Source organism: Pelophylax lessonae (assembly GCF_965119305.1).
Source record: "Pelophylax lessonae genome assembly, chromosome: 4".
NCBI classification, from domain to species: Eukaryota; Metazoa; Chordata; class Amphibia; order Anura; family Ranidae; genus Pelophylax; species Pelophylax lessonae.
The window spans coordinates 341,465,777-341,490,312 of NC_138771.1; positions in this window are offsets into that span (position 1 = coordinate 341,465,777).

Genomic DNA, 24,536 nt, shown 5'->3' on the forward strand with positions numbered 1-24,536 from the left:
TTCCCTGGTGAAGAAAACACCCTTCACAACAGTTGGCCAGATCAAGAACACTCTCCAGGAGGTAGGTGTGTGTCAAAGTCAACAATCAAGAGAAGACTTCAGTAGAGTGAATACATAGGGATCACCACAAGATGTAAACCATTGGTGAGCCTCAAAAACAGGAAGGCCAGATTAGAGTTTTCCAAACAACATCTAAAAAAGCCTTCACAGTTCTGGAACAACATCCTATGGACAGATGAGACCAAGATCAACTTGTACCAGAGTGATGGGAAGAGAAGAGTATGGAGAAGGAAAGGAACTGCTCATGATCCATAGCATACCACCTCATCAGTGAAGCATGGTGGTGGTAGTGTCATGGCATGGGCATGAATGGCTGCCGATAGAACTGGTTCTCTTGTATTTATTGATGATGTGACTGCAGACAAAAGCAGCAGGATGAATTCTGAAGTGTTTCGGGCAATATTTTCTGCTCACATTCAGCCAAATGCTTCAGAACTCATTGGACGGTGCTTCACAGTGCAGATAGACAATGACCCGAAGCATACTGTGAAAGCAACCAAAGAGTTTTTTTAAGGGAAAGAGGTGGAATGTTATGCAATGGACAAGTCAATCACCTGACCTGAATCCGATTGAGCATGCATTTCACTTGCTGAAGAAAGAACTGAAGGGAAAATGCCCCAAGAACAAGCAGGAACTGAAGACAGTTGCAGTAGAGGCCTGGCAGAGCATCACCAGGGATGAAACCCAGTGTCTGGTGATGTCTATGCGTTCCAGACTTCAGGCTGTAATTGATTGCAAAGGTTTTGCAACCATGTATTAAAAAATGAAAGTTTGATTTATGATTGTTAATCTGTCCCATTACTTTTGGTCCCTTAAAAAGTGGGAGGCACATATACAAACTGTTGTAATTCCTACACCGTTCACCTGATTTGGATGTAAATACCCTCAAATTAAAGCTGAAAGTCTGCAGTTAAAGAACATCTTGTTTGTTTAATTTCAAATCCTTTGTGATGGTGTGTAGAGCCAAAAAGATTAGAATTGTGTTGATGTCCCAATATTTATGGACCTGACTGTAGCTATGAAGCTGTAAATATTGCAAGTTTGTAAAATATTTTGTGGGTAGTTCTGCTTGTAGTTGTTCAAAGGATTTAAGTTTGCCTATTGCCATGCAAAAATATACAACTAGAGGTGTTGAATCTTACTTGTGTGAAGAAACTGTAATCGTCTGACCAGCCCAGTCCAGTTTATGTGCTAGAGGTGTTAATGGGCCAAGAGAGGTGGCAAGGTTGTAATTTTGAGTTACCTTTTGAAAGATTTTTAGGGTTGGCCCTATTGTCAGGTGGGATTTGATGTTGACTGGGTATAATTCTTTAGGAACTCATAGAGGTGTCTTTGGTCCTTCAATTTTAACCCAGTCCTTGTGGTTAGTGTGACAGTTCCAGTCAATAATCCTCACTAAGTGGGAAGCATAATAATAATGTACAAAGTTTGGTAAGTTAATACCACCCACTGTCTTTGGTTGTAATAAGGTCTGCATACTAATTAGTGACTTTTTACCTGACCATATAACCTCACGTATAATTGAGTTTAATAGGGAGAAGAACCTTTTAGATAGAATTATAGGCAGATTGTGGAAGAGGTACAGTACCCTAGGTAGCACTGTCATCTTCACCACCGTTGTCCTACCAAACCAAGCAAAAGGTTTTGCGTTCCAGCTTCTGAGATCTTGTTTCAATTTGTGAAAATAGGTGAGAAGTTCTGTGTATATAGGTCTGCCAAATTGGGAGTCAGCCAGATTCCTAGACATTTAAGCTTTGAAGATACCCATTTGAAAGGACAATTTAGTTGGGTTGTCTGTAGATTTTTGCTAGTAAGGGATATATTAAGTGCCTCTGATTTGTGGTAGTTAATTTTGAGGTTGGAAATGTTTTCAAATATGTCAAATTCTTTTACAAAATTTGGCACAGAGATATGTGGTTGTGTTAGAATGGAGAGGAGGTCATTAGCATATGCAGCAAGTTTGCACTGTGCATGACCTAGGGTTAGTCAAAGACAAGTGTGTCTTTCCTACAGTCAGGCATGGTGGTGGAAGTGTCATGGTCTGGTGCTGCATGAGTGCTGCCAGCACTGGGGAGCTACAGTTCATTGAGGGAACCATGAATGACAACATGTACTGTGACATACTGAGCAGAGCATGATCCTGTCCCTTCGGGGACTGAGCCGCAGGGCAGTATTCCAACATGATAATGACCCCAAACATACCTCCAAGACGACCACTGCCTTGCTAAAGAAGCTGAGGGTAAAGGTGATGGACCGGCCAAGCATGTCTCCAGACCTAAACCCTATTGAGCATCTGTGAGGCATCCTCAAATAGAAGGTGGAGAAGCGCAAGGCCTCTAACATCCACCAGCTCCGTTATGTTGTCATGGAGGGGTGGAAGAGGACTCCAGTGGCAACCTGTGAAGCTCTGGTGAACTCCATGCCCAAGAGAGTTAAGGCAGTGCTAGAAAATAATGGTGGCCACACAAAATATTGATACTTTGGGCCCAATTTGGACATTTTAACTTAGGGGTGTATTTACTTTTGTTGCCAGTGGTTTAGACATTATTGGCTGTGTGTTGAGTTATTTTAAGGGGACAGCAAATTTACACAGTTATACAAGCTGTACACTCACTACTTTACATTGTAGCAAAGTGTCATTTCTTCAGTGTTGTTACATAAAAAGATATAATAAAATATTTACAAAAATGTGAGGGGTGTACTCACTTTTGTGAGATACTGTAGGTAGGTAGGATAGGTAGGGAAAGCTGCACACAGTTATTTTACAGTGCAAAGCAATCAGGTCATCCCACCAACCACGTATAGAAAAATTTAAAAGGATTGATGCACATAAAAGATTTATTTAACAATTTGTCATGATATGTGTATGTTCAATGCTTTAGATGTGTTCTGATCTGACGAAGCTTGTAAGCCCAAAATGGTAATTATAGAACGCGCTGGCCATGTATGAACATTTTGTTCAATAAATCTTTAACGTGCGGCAATCCTTTTGTCATATATATATATATATATATATATATATATATGTGATCGACCAATATCAGTTTTTCGTTGCAGGTACCAATACCGATATTTTGGCGATCGCATATCGGTATCGGCCAAAATTGGCCGATATTTTTGTACATTTAAAATTTTGCAAAATAAACACAAACACAATATTTCGACACAAACAATATTATAGTGCAGAAAGCATAACATTTCAGCATCTTCACCAGTTAAAAGGCTTCTTTTCTTTTCATAAATTGCTGCCACTTCACTAAAAATACGCTCACTTGGTACCGAGGAAGGAGGAGCAGAAATGTATCTTCTAGCATGAGAAGCAAGTCTTTTGCAGCGTGCCTCATTTTCTTTCCACCACTGAAGAGGATCACTTCTTCTGGCAATTACTGGTTCCTTCAAATAGAGATGAAGTTCATCATCCAGGCTCATTATTGCAGATTCTGAAGAATCCTCCGTATGAGGCCCCAACAAAACACCGAACATGGCATCTATTTGACCACAATGCATTTTCTCTTCTGTCCGTTGTCTTTTTGGACATATTTCTCCTGCATCCTGCTCTTCCACATCAGAAAACTTCTCTTCTTGACTTCTTTTCGTCAGGAACCTCCTGCACCTGAAAGGATGGTTCTTGTATCGAGGATCTAAAAGACATGCAAGCACAACATTTTTTATTTTCCTCATGCTTCTCAAAACGTTTGGCGAGGCTGTCCCTCGTGGCCTACCTACAAGCTTTAATGCCACATGTGTTGGATCCTTCGTTCTGTTGAAGAAGCATCTTCGGCACTCTCACACATGGTATGACAGAGGACACAGATGAGTTGTAATGACTCACCTCTAGTGTCACTTCCTCAATGGGTAGTAGGGTCTCAATGATGTTGGCTACTATGTCCCACTGATCATCAGTAGGACAAGAATGTCCTCCATGTCGATATTCACCAGAATACATGTTATGAGCTCGCTTCTGCTCCAGCATCCTTTGCAGCATGTGTAGCCTTGAGTTCCATCGTGTTGGAACAGCCTGTATCAAGTTGTTTTTGAGTAGGCCAAGGTCTTCCTGAATGCACCTCAATCGCCGCTTGGCAAGGATAGAATGGTGGAAATGGCCTGCACACTTCTTCAGCATGCTAATAATGTCAAGCAAAGCTTTCTGGTTTGACAGACCATCATTTACCACAAGTTGGAGGGTGTGTGTCATGCAAGTGAGGTCTGACACTTCAGCAAGTCTCATACCTTTAACCATGTTCGCTCCGCTGTCTTGCAGCACAAGTATTACTCGGTCTTTGGTGATTCCCCATTCTTCTAGCATGCCTAGAAACATTTCTCTAATGTACTCCCCAGTGTGGGATCCTTGCATCACTTTTGTATTCAACACCAAATGCCTTCTTGTCCATCCGCTGTCAATGAAGTGGCATGTAAGACTCATTAGTGATTCTGTTTGTCCTGACCAGCAATCAGTCGAGAATGAGAGTGAGTTGCCAGCATTCTCTGGTTGCAGCATTGGTGAATCTTTAGCAGCATTTCAGTTCGATAAAACTTGTCACTCTTCAGTGTGTACCTTGGCTCAAGTATGGACATCAACCGCTTAAATACAGAGTCAGACACTATTGTAAATGGCTGGTTATCAGTTACCATCATCTCTGTGATTACTCTGTCCAGCAGTTAGGATCTTCCATCTGATTTTAGCCACCTGTTTTTTTTCTGAAACATATCTGTTATTGTTGCCAGGGATAGTGATGTTTTACCTTGTGATTTATTTTATTTTTTCTGTGCTGCATGATACAATTCAACATGATGAACTCTTAGATGGGCCAAAAGATTAGACGTATTTTTGGTTTTTGCAGTTATTGATCCCATGCTAACATTGTTTTTGCAAGTGTTGCACAGTGCTGCTGCTTTTCCTAGAGATAGAGAAGAGAAATAGTCCCAAACCACACTTTTAATTTTTCTATCTCCATCCATCTCCATTGATACTTGAAAGACACTAATGAATATAGGCTTAAAAAAAAAGGCTGGCTGGCTGGCACCATGTGTTGATGAGTGGCTGGCACCCTGTGGTGGGTGGCTGGCTGACACCCTTTGGTGGGTGGGTGGCTGGCTGGCACCCTGTGGTGGGTGGCTGGCTGGCTGGCACCCTGTGGTGGGTGGCTGGCTGGCACTCTTTGGTGGTTGGCTGGCTGGCACCTTGTGGTTTGTGGCTGGCTGGCACCCTTTGGTGGGTGGCTGTCTGGCTGGCACCCTGTGGTGGGTGATTGGCTGGCACCCTATGGTGGGTGGGTGGCTGGCACCCTGTGGTGGGTGGCTGGCTTGCTGGCACCCTGTGGTGGGTGGCTGGCTGGCACCCTGTGGTGGGTGGGTGGCTGGCACCCTGTGTGGTGGCTGGCTGGCAGGTACATGCCCAGGGCCTATGGCTGGCTAACTGGTACAGGCAGGGCCTGTGGCTGGCTTGCTGGCTGGTACTGGCCTGTGAGTGTGTTGGACTAGGTGGCACTGGGCAGCTGTGGGTGGGTGGCTGCGGCGGCTGTGTTACACAATGTGCACTGTGATGGGTCACTGTACTGTATGATTGATTTGATTTGAAAAGAAGAAATCACTCACTGTCCCGACTGTGCACTGCATGCAGAGACTCCAGTGGGGCCACGGAGGGTGTAAAACACACTGTGCGCACATGTAAGAATCCAAACGAGGCTGAGGGAGGTGGCCTAAGAAGGACGCAGAAGCTGTCCCAGACTCCCAGTGTGCGGAGGCACGCATCGTAACGTAAGCAATGACATCATGGCACTGTCGGCAATATTGGTAACCACCGGGGCCAATTCCGATATATCAGGGAAAGTGCATATCGGTGTTGCCGATAATCGGTCGATCCCTAATATATATATATATATATATATATACATATATATATATATATATATATATATATATATATATATATATATAATTCTCAGAAGTAAGACAGCTCCTGTGCATTTTTTATGACAGGTGAGCTTTAAATATCAGCTCAGTATAATGAGAAAGGTAGAAAGTAGATCATGAACAGAGCATCTTGGACCTATTGCAGTGGCTTACGGTTGAGGGGTAGATGTGTGTATTTCTTCTGCTACTGGTAGTGCCACATCTATACGTATTTGTTACCTATGTTAGAAGTAAACTATGAAATCTTAACTGCTAGCCTGCAAAAAGAACTGAAAAACACGCACTGTTTGAGGACCCTGAGGACCAGAACTAGGCACTAATGTACTAGAGGACAATCATTTTAATGAGGTGCATTGAAACATCAATTTTTCACTTTACCAAATTAAATTTTGGTTGCCACAATCTTTAAGAAATAAATGGGTAAAGTCACGCTTAAAGCAATGAAAAGAAATCCAAGTAATTTTTTTTTTTCATTTTACATAATAAAATACAGCATGCTATGGCTCATTGGTTGTTCAGTACGAGACATTTCTTCCAGATCACTGGATATTGTTCCAGTGTTTTGAACAGACCAGAAATGACTGTGTGAGGTTTAGAAGTCAGGGCAGAAAACTCTACTCTGCCCGCCGCATTTCTATGATGATAGCTAGGCTGCAAATAAACTGCAAGGGCAAAATCAGAGGCTCAACAATATACTATGCATTTGTAAATATGCATGACATAAAAAGGGATGTCACAGAAAAGTCAATCAGTTATCTCCTAGTATACTTAAAGAGGAACTAAACTCTCTCAATCAACATATATTATTTTTAATTCTTACTGTTAGTTTAGTAAATAGATAGGAAGGTATATTATACCTAATTGATTTAAACTTTTTTTTTTTTAGATTCTCCAATTGCTTCCTGATTTCTGGTCTAGGTCAAAATGATGTCATAGTCTTCATAAGCATTATTTTTCTTTCATATGGAGGAGGGGCTTTTTCAACTAAGCACACCATACTACATACATGCCTGGGCTAGGGGCATAAGGATTCCAGGAAGTAAATGCTACATGGATCATCAGCCCATATTCTAGATGGCTACGACTGCATGGGTAAATGCTAGGAGGTGTTTATTAAAGTGATTTCTCAACAAAATGAATCATGAATGAGTGGATGAGTTTTCTTTGAATATTAAAAAAATATATTAACCTCCCTGGCGGTATGATTCTTTCGGATTTTAGCTGCTGAAACCGGTACCATTATTTTGCATGTAATTCTTAAGAATGAGCAGCCCAAACCAACTATTTACATATGATTTTTTTTTACTGTGCATTCTTCTTTATAACATCTCGGGTATGATAAAGTTTGAAACACAAAATCATAAATTATAATATAATAAAAAACTATAAATAAGTTAAAGTATGTATCTATGTATACACACATATATATATATATATATATATATATATATATATATATATATATATATATATATACTGTATATATATATATATATATATATATATATATATATAGTTGTGTTCAAAATTATTCAGCCCCCAATGCTGTAAAGGGAATTTAGTGTACATTTGTAATTGTATTCAGAATGAAATCCTACAAGGACTTCTTAAAGAACCATATGCAACTAAAATGACATTAATTGGTTTTGTAATACAGTAGTAAATGTTTCTTTTGTGAATTCTTCATTGACACAATTATTCAACCCCTTAAAGACTACCACTCTGAAGAACAGAGGTTCATTGAAGTGTTTTCAATCAGGTATTGAAAACACCTGTGGATGTCAGGGAGCAGCAATAAAGCCTAATAAGCACCAATTAGGCAGCTTTAAAATGACTGTGATACTCAGCTCCTTTTAGACATTTACTGGTGTGGTTACAAACATGGTGAAGTCAAGAGAATGGTCCAGGACGACAAGAGAAGAGGTGATTACTCTTCACAGGAAGGGCAATGGCTATAAGAAGATTGCAAAGATGTTAAACATACCAAGAGACACCATAGGAAGCATCCTTCGCAAATTCAAGGCAAAGGGCACTGTTGAAACGCTACCTGGTCGTGGCAGAAAGAAGATGCTGACTTCGATTGCTGTGCGCTACCTGAAGCGTAGAGTGGAGAAAAGTCCCAGTGTGACTGCTGAGGAACTGAGAAAAGATTTGTCAGATGTGGGTACTGAAGTTTCTGCTCAAACAATACGGCGCACACTGCGTAATGAAGGCCTCCATGCCAGAACTCCCAGGCACACCCCCTTGCTGTCTCCAAAGAATAAGAAGAGTTGACTGCAGTATGCCAAAAGTCATGTGGACAAACCACAGAAGTTTTGGGATAGTGTTCTGTGGACTGATGAAACAAAATTAGAACTGTTTGGGCCCATTGATCAACGCTATGTTTGGAGGAGGAAGAACAAGGCCTATGAAGAAAAGAACACCTTGCCTACTGTGAAGCATGGCGGGGGGGTCAATCATGCTTTGGGGCTGTTTTGCTTCTGCAGGTACAGGGAAGCTTCAGCGCGTGCAAGGTACCATGAATTCTCTTCAGTACCAGGAGATATTGGATGACAATGTGATGCAGTCTGTCACAAACCTGAGGCTTGGGAGACGTTGGACCTTTCAACAGGACAATGATCCCAAGCATACCTCCAAGTCCACTAGAGCATGGTTGCAGATTAAAGGCTGGAACATTTTGGAGTGGCCATCACAGTCACCAGACTTAAATCCGATTGAGAACCTCTGGTGGGACTTAAAGAAAGCAGTTGCAGTGCACAAGCCTAAGAATGTGACTGAACTGGTGGCTTTTGCCCATGACGAATGGGCAAAGATACCCGTAGATCGCTGCAAGACACTTGTGTCAAGCTATGCTTCACGTTTAAAAGCTGTTATAACTGTAAAAGGATGTTGTACTAAGTACTAAGATTGAATGTCACTTGGGGGTTGAATAAAACTGATAATGATGTGAGCACAGAAAAGACATTTGTGGTTATTTCATTATAAATGTTATGTTATATTTGTTTGACCTACACGTGCCTCTTTGAATTAATTGTAAGCAGGATGACTGAATGATCAAAATCAATGTCAAACTGGCCAAAACAATCAATTTCAGTGGGGGTTGAATAATTTTGAACACAACTGTACGTGTGTGTATATATATATATATATATATATATATATAATGATAATATATAATAATAATATAAACTAATGTGATTTTTTTTTATTTTGCATTGTATCAGTGTGTTTGGTGTGTTTTACATTTGAATTTGCGGCCGGTTCCACCCCCCTGCGAACGTCACGTCGTAGGAGATGGAAGCCGGGGCACGGAGAGGTTCGGGAGGAAGATCCACCACTGGACACCGCCGGGATACATCGCTGGATCCCGGTGACAAGGTAAGTAACCCTGCTTTCAGGATCCAGCGATGTTTCCGGCGGTACCCCGAGTGTGGCTGTTACCCAGGGGACAAAGTTTTCTCTGTAAGACTTGGAGCATATGTAATGTTACCTACATAAATGTATCAGATCTTTAACTATAAGGAAGACAGCACTTGCTTCAACTGTAACACACATTAAAGCACCTACCGCTTCAACATGCTTTTTTTATGTGTTTTTGATGCTTCAGTGATGCTTCAGCAGATCCACAGCTTATTAGTACCCTCATTCAGCAGATCCCCAGCTTATTAGTACCCTTGTTTATCAGATCCTCTGCTCAGTACTACCCACAGCTCTGCTGATGCCCCCCTCAGTAGTGACCCAGCTTTGCTGATCCCCCGTTCAGTAGTAAACCCCAGCTCTGCTGATCTCCCATTCAGTAGTAACCTCCCGCTCTGCTGATCATCCGGTTTTCTGATCCTCCTCTCTCTCTGGTTCCTGCTCACCTCCTGATATATTGATCCCATGCTGCACCCCACATGTGACACCTGCTCTGGTCTCCAAGCTCTGCTGATCTTTTGCCACTCAGTCCTCACTCTCCAGTTCCGTTCACCTTCTGCTATAACATTCCCATGTTGTACACCACATGTGCCATCTGCTAGTTGCTCCGCTCCAGTCCAGACCCGGCTAACCTTCCTGCTGCTCCATGCTGCATACCAGATCTGACATCTGCACCAGAAACTTCCAAAATATATACACATGAACCGGAAGTGACTACTGATGATTTCTCTCCAGTTCACTAGTTGGTTTCCTAGTGCATCCTGTGATATCTCATACCTGCAATACCTGCAAATACGTAACGTTATCTTTCACATTATGGAAAAAAAAATTTTCTTATTTTCTAATTCAAAAAAGTGAATTTTTTTCCCAAAAATTGCGTTTGGAAAAACGCTGTGCAAATACTGTGTGATAAAAAATATTGCAAAATCTCCATTTTATTCTCTAGGGGCTCTTCTTAAAAAAAAAATATATATATATAAGGTTTGGGGGTTCTAAGTAGTTTTCTAGCAAAATAAACTGATTTTAGCTTGTAAGCACCAAGTGTCAAAAATAGGCTTGGTCTTAAAGTGGTTAAATAATGTTGCAAGGTAATTTTTCTTCTTCACTGATGTGTGCTGATGAGGCTGCACTGATGGGCACTGATGGGTACTGATGAGGCGGCGCTGATGAGGTGGCGCTGATGAGGCAGGACTGGTGGGCACTGATGAGGCGGCAATAGTGAGCACCGATGAGAGACACTGATGAGGCTGCACTGATATGCGGCACTAATGGACACTGATAGGCAGCACTCATGGGCACTAATAAGCAGCACTAAAGGGCCCAAAGGGCTCTGATAGGCAACATTGATGGGCTGCACTGATAGGTGGCACTGATGGGGAGGCACTGATAGGCGGCACTGATTGGCAGCACTGATAGGCACTGATAGGCAGAACTGATGGGCACTGTTGGAGCTGCACTAATAATCAGGACACTTATGATCAGTGCCCTGATTATCAGTGTAGATGTCCCCTTTCACACTTGCCGGTTACTGGCTCTCTTCTCCTCACACTGTGGCAGTGTGGGGAAAGGAATGCTGATAATTGGCAAGTGTGTTTACATCATGACCAGCTGTGATTGGACACAGCTGATCACGTAGTAAAGGGCCACTGTGATTGGCCCTTCACCCCAATCTGTGATCAGTTGTATCCTAAGGATTTACAGAGCGCACCGGGTGCGTGCCTCAGTGGGCACGGTTCTTGGAGGATGTAAATAGATCTCAGCAGCCTGAGAGTGATTGTCACTGCGTTAGGTTAATTAAGCAATTAACCCTTTAAACTCCAAACTGCCACCAGATTTTGGACCTATCAAACTTTCACAATGTTAGCAAGAACAATTATGAAAAATAAATTCCTGTACACACACTGTCACCACAGACTGGCATGTTTTCAGAGATTTATTATATACTGTAGCGCTCTTTAGGAGGCAGGGATTCTTTCAGTTTGCATTAACCACTTGGCAACTGGGCCATATCCGAATGACCGCACGCTACAGCGCGGTCGGCAAGTTCTGGGAGGGTGTACAGGGACGTACCCCTTGAATCGTGCTTCCCGTGCGCATCACAGATTGTGGCAAAGGGCCAATGACAGCGGCCCTTTAACACGTAATCGCATGTCCAGTTCGGGTCTCTCCTCTTACACTGTACACACCGATTGGTACAGCGTGCGAGTAGAGGAGAGAGAACTCAGAAGCACTCACCCGTGCCTCATTCATGCCTATATGTGCCTCATCCGTGCCTTATTATTGCCCACATGTGCCTCATCCATGCCTCATTCATGCCCATACATGCCTCATTCATGCCCATATGTGCCTCATCCGTGCCATATCCATGCCTTATCAGTGTTCATCCATGCCGCATCAGTGCTCATCAATGCCTCATCCAAGTCACATCAGTGCTCATCCATACCACATCCATGGCACATAAGTGCTCATTCAAGCCACGTCAGTGCTCATCCATGCCATATCCATGCTCATCCGTGCCACATCAGTTCTCATCTGTGCCACATCCATGCCACATCAGTTCTTATCTATGCCTCATCCATGCCACATTAGTGCTCATCCGTGCCACATCAGTGCTCATCCGTTCCACACCCATGCCACATCAGTGCTCATCTGAGCCACATCAATGCTTATCCAAGTCACATCCATGTTCATCCATGCCACATCCATGCCACATTAGCGCTCATCCATGCCACATCAGTGCTCATTCATGCCACATCCATGCCCCATCAGTGCTCATTCATGTCACATCCATGCCACATCAGTGCTCATCCATGCTACATCCATGCCACATCAGTGCTCATCCGTGCCACATCAGTGCTCATCCATGCCTCATCCATGCCATATCAGTGCCCATCTGTGCCACATCAGTGCTCATCCGTGCCACATCAGTGCTCCTCCATGCCACATCAGTGCCATTACAGTACATATTAGTGCACTCCAGTGCCTCACAAGTTTATGTCCCTAGAGCACCTGATGGTGCTCCCTGAATGTTGGGCCTCTGTATGTGGCTATGCTGTGTAAAAGTCTCACATATGTGGTATCGCCATACTCAGGAGGAGAAGCAGAATGTGTATTGGGGGTGTAATTTTTGCTATATACATGCTATGTGTTAGAAATATCTTATAAATGGACAACTTTGTGTAAAAAAAAAAAAAAAAAAAAATGTGTCTTCATTCTCTTTCCACATTTTCCAAAAACATGTGGGAAAAAATAGCATGTTCAAAAGACTCATAATGTCTCCTAGATTATGTGCTGGGGTGTTTTCTTTCCAAAATGTGGTCATTTGGAGTTGCTACTTGCACGTTGGGCCTCTGTATGTGGGCAGGCTGTGTAAAAGTTACACACAAGTGGTATCTTCATACTCAAGAGGAGTAGCAGAATGTGTTTTGGTGTGTAGGTGCAAGTATGCCTATACAGTGGGTAAGAAATAACTTGGTAGTATTACAATTTTGTGGAAATTTTGTGGGAAAAAAACTTTATTTTGCAAAGAATTGTGGGGAAAAAATAATAACTTCAAAAAACTCACCATGCCTCTTACTACATACCGTGGAATGTCTTTTTTCCAAAAAGGGGATCATTTTTTAAGGGAGTTTGTATTTTCCTGGTTTGTTAGTTAGTGCTTGTTAGAAATGAGATAGGTCGTCAGTACATCAGGTGTGATCAATTTTCAGTGATTGTCACCATAGCTTGTAGACTCCATAACCTTCACAAAGACTAAATAATATATACTTATTTGGGTTATTTTTATCAAAGATATGTAGCAGTATAACTTTTGGCAAAACTTTTTGAACAAAACTTACCAATTTGCAACACTTTATAACCGAAACAAAGAAAAATGCATTTTTTTACAACATTTTCTGTTTTTCATTTATAGTGCAAAAAACAAAAAACCCAGTCATGATTAAATACCTCCAAAAAAAATCTCTATTTGTGTGGAAAAAAAGAAACAAAATTGTCATATGGGTACCGTGTTACATCGTCATTCAAAATGTGAGAGCACTAAAAACTGAAAAATTTGGCCTGATTAGGAAGGGGGTATTGTGTTTATAAGTGGTATAAGTGGTTAAAAGCCTTAGAGACAGTTATAACACTTTTCAAAATAGAGTTCAAAAATAAAAAGGTCAAAATGGTGCAAACAAAATATTTACAGAATAAGAATGTTACAAAGGCATAAAGAGACAATAAAACAACAAATAAAAAGAAGTTAAAAATGATGAGTCCAGCGAATAAGTAAAAACAGTACAGTGGCTCTCACAAGTCCTGTTAGGTGTTCCTTGGTTTGCTGTAAAACTGTCCTGGCATTCCCCTTTTTTCTGGGATTAAAGGGGTGTTGACAAAGGCCATCTGACCAATTAAGCATCTGAGGAGTGGTTTCTGGGATGTCATTATGTTTAGGTCTATGTCCCAAATACATATATATATATATATATATATATATATATATATATATATATATATATATATATATATATATATGTATTTGGGACATATATATATAGTTTTCTATAGGTACTCATATCTCTAAGTACCTACTGGGTACAGCCTGCTAACATGCAGATTATTGTGCAGCCTGAATTTAGCTTTGAAATAAATATAAACTTGGCTGGTTTTGGATGCTTGGTTTGCCAAGGAGACGAATTGGGCTGGTTCTGCACCCAGTACTCCTAGGTTAACGTTGTTTGGGCTCAAAACACTACTAATTAACTAAGGGAGGTAAATATGTATATATTCTGGGTGTGCTATTATTATTTTATAAGTTATGAAACGTGCTGAAATTTCAGAGTTATAACTGCTAACCAGCCTAGCAGAGATGTGTATTTGCCATTCCGTTTAAGTGAACTGCGTACGACTGGTATCTGTTAGTTCTCTGGATTGCTCCAGCTTGCAAGGGTGACAATTTTATAAGGGTTTCCAGACCTAAATTTTGCAACGGGTATTTGAGAGGTCTGTGTGTCTAATCAATGGATTGATAAGGTCCTGGCACCAGTTAACAGTTTGTGTATTGTATAAAGTGAAAAAGGAGGGGAGAAAGGTCACTGTGGCTATGCATTCTTACGACAACATGGCAGGGGAGACTTGTGACACGAACAAATTAGCTGCTACACACATAGCTATTTGGGTGCAGGTATGCATGACCATTGCACCAACTACTATAAGGATCTTATCCCCAATTGAAACCAGAGACCTTAAGTTCTAGTGGTAGCCTCGCTGGGTCCTTGAGCTTTGGACCCTTCCATTTATTTACTTGTATTACCCTGGATTTCACGAAGAGGGTTGATGATTATGAGGATAATTGTAAGTAGCTTTTTGTGGTCTGAATTGTTTTATTGAAGTAACAGTTAGCAGCTAGGCTCTCTGTTTTCTGGAGTGTTTTAGAGACTGTGCTACACAGCCACATGTTACCCTGATGTAGCCACAGAAATAGTACTGCGAAGTGTTCATGTTTGTGCATCTTTCATAAATCTGTTTTGTATTATTTTACAATGTATACATGCACTTTGCCATCTTCACCTGTTTTGCATTATTGCTTCAGATTTTGCATCTGTTTAATAAACTGCAAGTTACAGTTATCTTCTGACTGATTATATGATATTGGCAGCTTATCTATTCTCTCAACATAATATTATGAAGGTTGCATAATAAATTTATGTTAACGCTGTGTATAAGAATTTTAGGTCATGTCATGAAATCATTTTGCATAAGCCTGTGTGACACAAGCTTTTGTCCCATATGCATGTCCGTTCATAATAACTTGAATTGTGAGTCAACTATTTTTATTGGCCATTGCAGTAGAGCCTTGGAGAAGACACATTAGCATAAAATAATTCTATACCTTTTATTTTTAACTCTTAGAGGTTGTTTTGCATCACTCATGGTTTGTTATCTGTGTGCGTTATTTGCTGTCTGCATTAAAAAGGATAACATACCCTTAAGATTTAAAAGTCATGCGGAGAATTCCAGCCCATTTATCATGGAAATATGGGTTACTGACATTTTTCTTTTGTTAATTCAAAATGCAGCTAGCTTGCCAGTCTTGCCGCTAGGGAACTTTAAATGACCCACTATGAACATTGGTATAATTCATTAAAGGGCTTCCAGCTACAAGCTACAACTGAGATAAAGATATACAACACATTTGTGAAATCCCATTATTTTCAAAGGGATTATCTTTCTCCATAAGTCATGCTATATTATGCTAAAGCATTGCCTACTGAAGTCTGTTAAATAACTCCCCATGGCTCGGTTGCATCAAATGTGAAATAGGAGGATTTGTTATCAGTAGCCTGTCTTATTATAATAAAGAAAGCTGTTAGGACTTTTGTCTTTTTTTAAATTAATGGGTCACATATATACCATTCCTTTCAGAATATAACTGATATATGACTAAAGCTGACAAGTTCATTGCCAACTGCCAAGTTCAACCCACTTTGTCATTTTAGATAAGACTCATTACTGACATCATGATCTATTATTCTCGCTTGACCCTTTTTTTTTTTTTATATAATTAAAACATTACCTTATAGTCACATTTCTTCATTTATTTACTTATTTATTTCAGGTACATTTATAGGGTCGTCAATTTACGCAGCGCTTTACATATACATTGTACATTCACATCAGTCCCTACCATCAAGGAGCTTGCAATCTAAGGTCCCTAACTCACATTCATGCATACACATACTAGGGCCAATTTAGACAGGAGCCAATTACCTACCAGCATGTCTTTGGAGTGTGGGAGGAAATCGGAGTACCCGGAGGGAACCCACGCAGGCACAGGGAGAACATGCAAACTCCAGGCAGGTAGTGTTGTGGTTGTAATTCGAACCAGCTACCCTTTTGCTTTCATGAGGCCAGTTAAGCTAACTGACAGTATCAAGCAAACTTTCAGATTAAATGATCCCCATTAATAGCTAAAATTCATACATGGCTATTGTCCAACCTTATCATACAACAAAGGGACTTCCAGCGCTAACTGTGATATCTCTCACTCTCAGGAATGAATAAAGTCAAATTACCATGTGGTGCTTCTGCTAATTAATGCTGATTCAGCATAAGTGAGTGCATGGGGGGAGGTGCAGCAGCGCTATCCCACGGTACATAGCCTACAATGTAACTCAGGCAGGCTTGATGGAAAACCTTGAAAAGTTTATTTATAAAAAAGCCGCTGGGTGAGCCAGAACTGTGTAGATGATCACAACAGGGAACCAGGCAGGAGGGAGAAGGATCTTATGGGCCAAAAGCAGGCCGTACCAGCTGGTAGGGTGGCGTGGCTTTCTTCCACCCGTGACCGGCAACCCTGATGCTTTCCAGGCCGGGTCCCGACGCTTGCTGATGTCACTTCCGGGTATTGGCCTCCGCTGTGGATACCTCCAGGTGGCGACTCCGCGGCATGTCTACACTGCTCCGGTGCGAGCAGCCACACTATCGGGTACGAGGAAGCCACGCCACCCTACCGGCTGGTCCGGTCTGCTTTTGTCACATAAGATCCTTCTCCCTCCTGCCTGGTTCCCTGTTGTGGTCATCTACACAGTTCCGGCTCACCCAGCGGCTCAGTCATCCTGTGACCCCCAGCAATGCCACAGATCTGGCTTGGAACACATTCTATTAATCATCACTATATATTTTTTATAAATAAACTTTTCAAGGTTTTCCATCAAGCCTGCCTGAGTTACATTGTAGACTATGTACCGTGGGATAGCGCTGCTGCCCCTCCCCCCCATGCTCCAAACTTATCATATCCTGTTTTTTCAGCCCCCATGCTCCAAACTTATCATATCCTGTTTTTTTAGCTCTTGAATATGATATCTGATAAACGGGGGGGGGGGGGATGATTTGTTAAAGGATTTGAGAACCTTCACACAATACAATATGTGAAGTTTCACTTCAATTATCAAATCATAAGCAAATGAAATGAAAAAAAAAAGTAAACAGGAATTTTACTATATAATTTTATTGTATGAACATTTTCAAATACTTTATTAAATCAGCCTCACGGTGTGACTCCACATATGTATATACTGTTCCTCCGGTTATGTTACAGCCTTATTCCAAAATGGATTAAATTCATTATATTTCTCAAAATTCTACAAACAATACCCCATGATGACAACGTGAAAGAAGCTTGTTTGAAATCTTTGCAAATTTATTAAAAATAAAAAACGAAAAAAATCTGTACAAGTTTTTCACAGCCTTCGCCCCAGTCTGGGGTCCAGAGTGCTCTGGAGCAGGTTTTTAACAAAGATGTCCCTGTACATTGCTAAATTCATCTTTCCCTCAATCCTGACTAGTCTCCCAGTACCTGCCGCTGAAATACATCAACACAGAATGATGCGGCCACTACCATGCTTCACTGTAGGGATGGTATTGGCCAGCTGATGAGCGGAGCCTGGTTTCCTCCAGGGATGGCGCTTGCTTTCAGGCCAAAAAGTTCAATATTTGTTTCATCAGACCAGAGAATTTTGTTTCTCATGGTCTGTGAGTCCTTCAGGTGCCTTTTGGCAAACTCCAGGTGGGCTGTCATGTGTATTTTACTAAGGAGTGACTTCCATCCGGCCCCTCTACCTTACAGGCCTGATTGGTGGAGTGCTGCAGAGATGCTTGTTCTTCTGGAAGGTTCTCCTCTCTCCACAGACAAACAATGGAGCTCTGTCAAAGTGACCATTGGGTTCTTGGTCACCTGCCTCACTAAGGCCCTTCTCCTCTGATCACTCGGTTTGGCCAGGCAGCCCACTCTAGGAAGAGTCCTAGTGGTTCCAAAGTTCTTCCATTTGCAGATGATGGAGGCCCCTGTGCTCACTGGGACCTTCAACGCTGCAGACATTTTTCTGTACCCTTCCCAAGATCTGTGCCTTGATACAATTCTGTCTCAAAAGTCTATAGACAATTCCTTGGACTTCATTCCTTGGTTTGTGCTCTAACATGCACTGTTAACTGTGGGACCTTATATAAACAGGTGTGTGTGTCTTTCCAAATCATGTCCAATCAACTGAATTTACCACAGGTGGACTCCAATCAAGTTCTAGAAACATCTGGAGGATGATCAGTGGAAACAGAATGCAGGAATTTTATTTTTAATAAATTTGCAAAAATGTCAAACAAACTTCTTTCAAGTTGTCATTATGGGGTATTGTTTGTATAATTTTGAGAATAAAAAAATAATTTATTCTATTTTGGATTAAGGTAGTAACATAACAAAATGTGGAAAAAGTGAAGCACTGTGAATACTTTCCAGATGCACTGTATATTTGCCTAAATAATAGCTTTAACAAATAATTACAAACAATATATTGTTATTACTGTCGATACAGATGATAAATGATAGTTGATAAATGTGTTAGTAAAGATGATGATGAATGATGGTGGTGAAGGTGTTGATAACTTTTTTACAGTAATAATTAAGGTAAGTCAACTCAACAAAGGTATACTGTAAACCAGTAATGGCCTTATTTGAATTCTTTAGACCTAATCCTTTGGTTAGGCCGGCCATACATGGATCGTACCATTAACAGGTAGCCTGAATTACAAAGTTGATAGATTGCTCCAACCTGCAGGAATCTCTTGAAAATATCGATAGCAGCTGCTCTAGCTGCTAGCGATAATCACTGTCTTCTCCCGGCGAGGGTGGTTTTACCCACACCCGCCTGGAGAAGACCAAATTGCTGGTCCCCCTGACAGCATTGTCTGTGTTGATGAGCAAATCTTGCAAATTTCTTTCCTGCAACCCGTGGTTGCATGAAAAAAATTTGCACTGTGTATGGCCAGCCTTAGGTACACAGCGGATGAGTCCTGAACCAAAATAAAATGTTATTACTAAGAAAACTAGAGCAGAAAGTTTGAAGTTTAAGTAATACCCTTTATGGACTAACTTATGTAAGATGTACAATAAGTCTTCAGGCTATAAAGTCTTAGGAAACGTTCTAAGTTATGGCTATCATGGTTCAATACTCTACTACTACTCAGGAAACTAGGGCAAGGCTGATTACAGTAAAGCATCACAGTTATAAAATGTGACTTTTTCTTTGAAAGTTAACATACTTTTTTATTTTTAAATTAAGCACGGTAATTCTATGCCTTGTTGCTTTTTGCATTGTAGCTTTGTGTGTGAAATAAATGTGTGCAGTGAAGTATATGCAGTGAAGTATATTAAGAAAATGTTTTGTTGACCTAGATGCTATAAAAAGACACAACACTTTTTACGGTTAACAAAATCAGGAAGAATTTTAAATACTATATGTTTGAAGCAAATTATGAAAGCAGAAATATTACTCATGATATTGAAAGTTTTACTGTCCTCCTTTAGTTTTTTAGATAACAGCCTAGTGAAAATAAATAAATCAATCTGTGTATAAGTTAAAGAATGTATTGTATAAATTCTGTATAATCATGCTCTTGGTGACAGACATTTAAAGAGGTTGTAAACCCCCCAAAAAAATGAAAAAAAAAACAAAACCCTGTAGGTCAAAGACATAATGAGCTAGTATGCAATGCATACTAGCTCATTATGTAATACTTACCTTAGATCGATGCCCCACAGCGGCCCCTGCACATCGGTGTCACTGCTGACATTTTCTCTGGAGTTACTTCCGGGTTTGTGTGCTCCGGCACTGTGATTGGCAGGAGCCACGATGACGTCACTCCCACGCATGCGCACGGGAGCTGCCGCTCACGGCATAGGGCTCAGAAGGAACGGGACGGGTGACCGTTCCTTCAGAGCGCATGCGCCAGTGATGTCACTGGCTGCATATCATGTAAAAATCTCCTAAATGGTACACATTTAGGAGATTTTTTCACTACCTATAGGTAAGCCTTATTATAGGCTTACCTCAGGGGAGTAACTACAGGGGTTGCAGGGGTTGCAATTGCAACTGGGCCCCATGCTCCAGGGGGCCCGTGTGGCTCCCCTGTACACCTGCATAGGAGGGGCGGTGGGGGCAGCATGTAGAAAAATCACTATCCTCCTTTTTCCTCCTGTAGCTGCAGGAGGAAAATGGAGGAGATTGGTTCCTCTGTATGCTTCCCCCACCACTCCTCCTATCCAGTTCACTTGTGTTCTGCTGTCTCTAGGCCCCTGTGGGCTCCCCCCACTGTGGTCCCTCCCCTCTCCTGCCGGCTGCTGCAGGGGATGTGTCACAATAGAGAACCAGGAAGGGGTCGGTAAATATGTAATTTACCAGCTCCTTCCTTTTCTGAATGGACAGAGTCATAGTCAGTGACATTGTAAAAAAATAAAAAAAAACGATAAAAAATAATACAATTAAAATACCAAAAAATAAAAAACTACTGACACTAGTGGGTGAACTTCCAGGATCGCAAAGGTCACACTTGCGACCAGGCCCTGGCATTCTACCAAGATGGGAGGAAGGGGGCCCACTGCAGAACTTGTGAAAGGGTCCCACTGTGGGACCATAATAAAGAGCCCCGCAACGAGAGTAAAGAGCCCTAGGCTTGAAGGGAAGGGCCCCGGGCCAGGGGTCCAGGGGGGAGGGGCCTTCATGGGTTCTTGCACCGGGGCCCTGAAGGTTCTAGTTACGCCTCTGGCTTACCTATAGGTAAATGTTTGTAGAGGAAGTTTACTTCCTCTTTAAATATAATATATGCAATCTTTGTTTCCTGTACAGCATATGCTCACTTCTTATTGTACTTTACTGTTTTCGATGCAAACATTTTACTTCACTCAAGCTTGTTCAAACAGTAGCTTCTCATCGTGGCATATCCTCACAGCTGTTATTCTGAGATGTATAAACTGTATACACTACCTTATTTACAGATTGCCATTAGGGGGGACTCTGCAAAACTGTACACAATATATACCCATGAAAATATAATAAAGAGTGAAGGTTACAGCAGACATCCAAAATTTGGGATTTTCATTTACTTTCACTTTCAATGACAATAGTAAACATGACAAACAGAGAGGGTGAATCTCCCAAACAGAGACACAGACAGCAATAAAAACCTGACAGGTGTTTAAATTCCTCTCCACTCTATCCAAAATGAAAAATTTTTTGCCTTTAGTTATACTTTAACCACTTCAATTGACTATAGGCTGGGTGGGCCAATCGTTGATCCGGGTGGACATCATATGGCGTCCTCCTAGATCGCAGCACGTGTGTGCCCGCAGGGCTGCCCTGCGGCGTGATCTGTCACCGGCTGCGTCCAGTATTAAAGTCCAGTATTTTGTTTACAGCATTGCTACTAATGATAATGTTTTTATCAGCAAATTCTTGGATATATATAGTCCAGTATCCCCTCCAAAAGTTTACAAACTATTGATCTTAGACTGACTGGCCTGCAGTTTCCAGGAACGTATCTCTGCCCTTTTTTAAATATTGGTACCACGTTGGCGTTTTGCCAATCAGCTGAACCCGTCATTAGGCTGTCCATAAATATTTAAAATAATGGCCTGTTTATACCCTGAATAAGTTCTTTGAGGACTCTTGGGTGTAAGCCATCTGGTCCTGGTGGTTAATTTGTGTTAAGGTTTTCAAGTCTTTTCCACTGGCTTCTGTTAGCCACAAGGGGCTTTCTGTAATGTGTTACTAATGATACAGTTTTATCATTAGGGTCCATGTACACGGGACCCTGGAAATGACCGTTTAGGAGCAGTTGGGCGTTTTTTTCAGAAGCTCCTGAACCCATCTACATTTTATCTTATCTGTCCATGTACACCAGGTTGTTTACAGTCATTTGCAGGCAGTTGCGTTCAGGGACTTTTTTTAGAACGCAATTATTTGCGTTCGAACGTGTGTTTCCCGGCGTTTCAAACGCACAAACGTGTCCGAACGCGTCTGAACGCGATGACCCGCGTTTAGCTTTCGCGTTTTTCCATTTTAAACGCGGGTACAAACGCGACCGAGCGGACGTTTCAAACGTCCTAAAAATTCCAGCATTCAAAGGGACTTTTAACAACGTCCCGTGTACATGGAGCCTAAAGCCCCCATTTTCACATGTAAAAACTAAGGAGAAGAAAGTATTTAGTACAGTTGCCTTCTCCTTGTCATTTGTAACCATCTTCCCCTAATAATCTTTTATGGGGCCTATATACTCTGACTCTGCTTTTTTACTGTTGTTAATATATTTAAAAAATTTGATGGATTTTTTTTTTACTCTCCTCCTCTATGTGTTTCTCGTGGTCTATTTTAACTGCCCTGATTGCAATCTTACATTTCTTATTTCATTCCTTGTAGTATTGGAATGCCGACAATAACCTCTCTGTTTTATATTTTTCAAAGGCTAGTTTTTTTCTTTATTATGCCTAAGTACGTTAACGTTTAGCCATTCAAGAGCTCATAGCTCTTTTATTTCTGTTGCCCATATACACCCGGATAATACCTTTATTATTATTTAATTTGTTCCTAAAGTATTCCCATTTTTCCTCAGTGTCAATTGCTACCAGAATTTGGTCCCATTTAATATCCCCCATACTGATTACATTGCCCTGCCCAATTGCCATTTCTAACTGTGATAGGAGATCCAACTCCTATTTATCCTTCAGGTTAGGGGATCTGTAACATACCCCCACTATTAATTTTCCACGTGTTTCTTCCCTTTGAAGCTCCACCCACAGGGACTCTACCTCCTCCCTTGCCTCACGTGCAATGTTATCCCTCTCGTTCACCAGCAAAGCATTCTTGATATACAGGCACACCCTCCCCCACTTCTAATTTCCCTGTCTCTTTGATACAAGGAGTATCCCTAAATGGTTGCCAGCCAGTCATGTGAGCTGCCAAAACAAGTTTCTGATATTCCCATAAAGTAAAAATCCTCTTTGTGTATTAGCAGCTCCAGTTGCTCTAGTTAGCTGAACAGTAACATTATCATTAGCTCCAGTTCTTCTAATTGTCTGAACAGTAGTATTATCATTAAGTTCAGCAGGTGGCCTACTTCTAGGTCCCAGTGGGTGGCAGCATAGAGATAGGTAGATGGTAAAGTCCTCTATTTTGTTGCCTCACAGGAAGTGATGCAGAGAGAGCCAGGAACCAGGAAAACCAAACTGTGTCAATGTAGTTTGTGGCGGCTGTGGACCGCAAGGAAGCAGAAGACGGCCAAAAGTGATAATATTATATGTGGGTGGGCCTGGCAGTGTGTTTCAGGATAAAGTCCCCTTTCCTAAGCCAAATTACTTAAGCCAAATGGCATGCACACAGCATGTTTCTGCATTCCTGCAGCCATCTTCTACAGAGACACGTCTACAGGAATATGCTCAGTGCATGGGTTATAGTGATTCCTTTATCTAGACAGTACCCCTCTGGAGTCTCCTCACTTATAGCAATGACGTATCACAGGCACAAGGGATCTTGGAAAAAGAGCTATATAGCATGAGTTCTGTAGACAGGCTACAGGAAACTCTAACCACTGCTCAGAGTGATAGCTGTTTCCTTGTCCCAGAGTAATGTCCTATTATGTAACTGCTTCCCTTACCTGATTCCTTCTCAGGCACACAAAATGCAGCCTGTCTGATGAAAGCAGATTTCTCTGCTACTTCCAGAACCTTTGGTTTTCAGAGGCCAGAAACGCTACATGTCCACTATTCCCCCTGACCCTATTCAGGATTTAGAAGTGGAACTTTCTTTACTTGAGGATAATATGGAGGAAAGTATTGAGGACCCTGATTTTGTAACAGAGTTTGCAGGGAATTCCACACTGCTTTTTTGAGGTATGATCTACAAATGCTTTCTACTGTGGACGCACTAATTGACGGTGTGCACAGTAATCCTTGACTAACTCTTCAGAGCCTAAACAAGTCCCTATGGGAACTAAAAAAACTGGCTGAGACAAGAAGAACTTTTCCAATACATGCACAGATTGATTGTGGATCTATGAGGACTTAAAGGATATTTACTCCACCTCAGCCTTTTGCTGCGATGTATCAAATGGAAAAGAATTTTGGAAAGAAATGGACTGTTTCAGTGGTGGATCATGGTTTTCAGTTCTCAATAAAAACATTACAATTCCTATTGCATATGTTTTAAGGATTAATATGAAATGTGTCTGAAAGCCCTCTTACAGATCTTCCTTGCCCTTGATAGTCTTGCCCTGCAGCCAGCTATTATTGTTAAGTTCATTAATTTGCAGAACTATTGTTAACTGGATAGGACATATCAATT